The 4,589-nt window shown below is 43.3% G+C and overlaps 1 pseudogene; it reads right to left on the bottom strand.

Moving 5' to 3' along the window:
* Nucleotides 1-3,213: 3,213 nt before the first annotated feature.
* Nucleotides 3,214-4,095, bottom strand: LOC132481602 (spermidine synthase-like; annotated as a pseudogene).
* Between the last annotated feature and the right edge of the window lie 494 nt (nucleotides 4,096-4,589).

Raw genomic sequence — 4,589 nt, 5'->3', positions numbered from 1 at the left:
CTGTTTTCCCACTTTCAGAAGTTACCAACTCTTAGGAAGACTGGAAGGGCAACTGCTATGGTCTGAATGTTCATGTGCCCCCAGAATTCATTTGTTGAAATCCTAACTCCTACGGTGATGGTATTAGTAGGTGAGGCCTTTGGAAGGTGCTTAGGTCATGAGTGCAGAGCCCTGATGAATGAAGTGTGTTCTTATAAAAGAGACCCCAGAGAGACCCTATGCCCCTTCCACCAAGCAAGGATACATGAAGTCTACAGAAGAGAGCCCTCACCCCACCATGATGGCACCCTGATCTCTGCCTTCCAGCCTCCAGAACTGTAAGAAAAAGTTCTGTTGTTTATAAGCTACCCAGTCTGGTCTTTTGTTATAGCAACCCAAGCAGACTAAAACAGTACTTCGCTTAAGAAACTTTCCACAAAGCTCAGATTTCACAGGGCAAAATATAAAATACAATTTTAGGATAATAATATTGGGTATCTGGTTTTCTTAAAATTTCTAACTATAATTCAACACGATTTTGGATTCTGGTCATCTAAATACATATTTCTTCGTTTTGTTTTCTGTTTAAGAAACCACTGAACCACTGCTGACTCAGTGGTTTGTGCACAAAACTCTTCTTTATATTCTAGAATGGTCGGTTCAATAATCTCTGCCTCCAGTGGTACCCCAAAACTTCTACAATAAAATAGAATAGATTTATTTTTTCCCTTTTCAGTTATTTCAATCCCTGATGTGGTCACCAGTGGATTCTTTCGTTAATCATAAAATATTATAAATTCACATACATTGGGACCACTGGAGCTACTTTGAGATAAGCAGATTTCAAATTAATTCATGCCTACTAATTTTGAGATGAGTTGAAGTTTCTTAGTCCTGTGTCACTTCACAGATATGACAATCATAATCAGTTTCTACATACAAAGTATGAGCAATTTAGAGATCTAAAATTAGTGTGTGCAAATTATTTAAATGAGTGCTGCATAAGAGATTAATCAGGTCACAGGAATGGCGAGAGTGTCCCAAATCTGAGTTCTCATTTATTTTCTTCTCTACTAATTGTCTAACCAAAGGTAGCACAAATTTCATTTAGTGAACTTATAGTACAGTGTTTTGTTTTTTTTCAAACCTACAATGATCTAGCCTCCATAGGTGAATTTAAACATTTTCATCCATTTTCTGACTGAAGATTTTTTCAAAAGGAATGTCCAATAAAGTTTAGCATGCAGTGGAGAATTAATAAACATTGCTGACCAATAGGAACATGAACTAGATGACTTTGTCTTGCTAATCGTATGTTTTAATCACTTGGTTTATGACTTCTACATACAAACCCTTATTACATGTCCTTTTAGTCAAGCAAAACCAGGGCAATTTTGAAGCTTACAATTTAGTTTCAGCTATTGTTACAAAATAGAAAACTTATGAAACTGTTTACCTGTCCTAAACACATAAGGAAGAAAATCTAAACACAACCCCACAATCCATGTCATTTACATATAATTTATATTTTCATTCTTTTTAATACCATATTATAAAATAGAATTGCCTTTATTGACAAAGTTTAACTAACTGAATTTTGAGTGAGTGTTGGTTTCTGTCTTTATAATTGTTTTAACATTATAACTTTAAAAAAAGGTGTTTTCTTATAACATCTCTAATTACCAAAAAACATTGTAAGATGCATTTTGGAGTTGTAAACCCAATAGCATGTATCAGTCGTGTTTTAAATACTTATTTGATGAATGAATCAAGGAGTCTTCCTCTTCCACATTCCAAGGAAGATTTCTAGTACTTAGTGGGCAAAATGGTTATAGCTCATAATCTCTACTGTTACATCAATGTCTAAGCCTGTATAAGGTTATACCTACATCTCAAGCAAGAAATGTAGGTCTTCGCATAGTTTCCATAAAGAAAGGCACGATCCAATGAGGCAGTGTGTAAATTGTATACCAGAACACTTGTAGTTGGATTGTGAAAGAATTTCAGGGTCAGATTTGGCTGATCACCTAGTAGGTATTGGGAGGCACACCAACTTTCAATCAGAGAGCCTGTTCCTAGGTAGCACATATTTCCAAGCCCCATCACTGTTACCTTCCACCTCCTTTTAAAAAAACATTTGCCATAAGTAAAGCCAACAAGACACTCAGAGAATCCAGGCATAAATGTTTATGCATTTGGCATTATTATACAAGTTTGGGAGAAAACAAAAAGTGAGTCAGAATTTAATTGAGGGTGTTTATATAACACAGCTGTACATGACCAAGTATGTTACCACAACATTCTACATTTAGCTTTCTGGAGCCCAAGGCAGACTTAAGATCTAGAATGGGCCTCTTCTCTGGAAAATCCTTCTCAAGATCTTTTATCTTTATCAAAGAGGATTATTTCCACCTCCATCCCATAGCTCTTATGGGTGCTAGATAACACACGCCTACTCAAATAAGCTTCAGATATTTGGAATCTAGGCAAATGGGGCCTTAATTATTATTCGGGGGGCTTGAATTTTACTCTACTAATTTTGAGTGAATGAAGAGCATTCAGGAAAACTCTTGCTTGTTTCATTTTTGTGGTTTTCTTCTGTTTCTCCTTTCCATTTCTTGAGCCCTGCCGTTCTTTTTATAGCAGGCAAGAGATTCACTTAAAGTGAAGGAAGGGAATAGTGAGCGAGAGACTACTTCTGCCCCAATTTCAACTTCTGGGTTCAGATATACTACCCTATGACCCACCACTTTAACACTAATTTATGCTTTAGCTTCTTAGTGAATAGCCAGTTTGTAGCTCATCAAAATACTCTCTCTTCCTCCAAGACATAAACTCTACTATGAAGTTCTCAGCTACAAATGGCTTAGAGGAGAAACTGCCATTTCCCCCAAAATAGGCTCTTGCATACTCAAAACTAAACAGTATACAAACGTCTTGCATTGAGTTCCTAATATTGGCAGAATATTTGTTCTCATTGTTGTTCTAGATACACGTGTTTGGTGAGTGAGGGGCGACAGAGGTGGAGATGGTGCTGTAGGCACCTGGTATAAACTTGCAAGCTGGACGCCACACAGACAGTCCTAACAGGGCAGGCCGGGCAGCATTCTGGGGCCTGTAACACTGGATTGGGAAGCGAGTCTGCGGGAGTCTCGTCCCGGGTTGACGGCGTCCAGCCACCCTGGAGACTCGCTGGCCGGAGGTCCTGGGCAGAACCGGCAGCGGCACCTGGGCTCAGCACACATCATTCAGGGCTTTGCGGGCAAACTGGGGCAGGACGAAGGGTGCCCAATATACATCAGAGTTGTAATATTTCATCTGTATCTGTTCCACCTGCTTCTGCGTCAGCTGCTGCACGGGCTCCAGGAAGTTGGTGCTTGGATTTTTGCTGTACAGTATGAAGCCAATTTGGCAGCTGGGGAAGGTGGGGATGATGCAGTAAGCGTAGCCCATCACCGGGAAGAGTGATTTGCAGAACTGCCGCATCACCTTGATGAGGTCCAGGTGCAGCCACTGACATTCGCCCTGGCAGCAGAGGATGCCACCCTCCTTCAGGGCCGTCTTCATGAGCCAGTAACAGGAATCCTTGAATAGACTCTCAGCAGGGCCCAGGGGGTCTGAGGAGTCAGTGATAGTGACACCGAAAGCATCCTGGTTCTGTTTCATGAACTCAAAACCATTATCCACACGTAGGATGAGCTTTGAGCTCGAGTAGCCAACGGCCATGCACGGCAGGAACTTCTTGGAGACTTGAAAGACATCCTCGTCGATCTCGCACTGGACCACGGACTCCACGGAGGAATGCTTCACCACCTGCCACAGGACACCCCCATCCCCGCCCCTGACAATCAGCACCTTGCATGGATTGGGGTGGCTGCATAGGGGCGAGTTGGCTATCATCTCCTGGTAGGAGAACTCGTCCATCTCTGTGCACTGGACGACGCCATCCAACACCAGCACGTTGCCGTAGCTCTTACTGCGGAAGAGAAGGATATCCTGGTACCGCGAGCGCTGATGGTGTCGCTGCTCCACCTGCAGCGACAGGGCCTGGCCAGGCCATGGGCTGCACGTCTAGCGGAACCAGATGGCGGTGGGGCTGTCGGGGCCGGGCTCCATGGCTGGCAGGCTGGTGCGTGGGCAGACTCGAGGCCGGGGGAGCGGGATTACGGCCCGGGACTGCAGGCAGCGCGGAGCCGCAGCACAATGGGACCAGCCCCACCCAGCGCCCGCGCCTCGCCCTAACCCCGCCCGCGCCCTACCACCACCGGCGGGGCGGAGCCTGCTTGCAGGGGCGAAACCCGAAACCTCTTTGCAGAAGCCTTTGGTATCTTTTTATCTCCTAGCCATTTCTTATCATTAACATTCTACCCCATGTCTCCAGATCACTGTGTCACTTCTGTATGGCATAATCCCCTCCCAGCACTTCTGGGAACATCCACTAGAGAGCACAAGATTTGCTGTGCCCACTTACTAAGCAAACACATTTAATACAAAATTATAAAAATGATATTTCATTACCAGAAAATATGCGTGTCCTAGAATAAAATTAGTTTTCACTATGAAGGTGGAAAGCCTTGTGAACTTCCGTTCCCCACGGCATAGCTTGACAA

Source organism: Mesoplodon densirostris, chromosome X (assembly GCF_025265405.1).
Source record: "Mesoplodon densirostris isolate mMesDen1 chromosome X, mMesDen1 primary haplotype, whole genome shotgun sequence".
Taxonomy (NCBI): domain Eukaryota; kingdom Metazoa; phylum Chordata; class Mammalia; order Artiodactyla; family Ziphiidae; genus Mesoplodon; species Mesoplodon densirostris.
The sequence above is the reverse complement of the archived record's forward strand: the minus strand, read 5'-3'. Positions and strand labels throughout refer to the sequence as shown.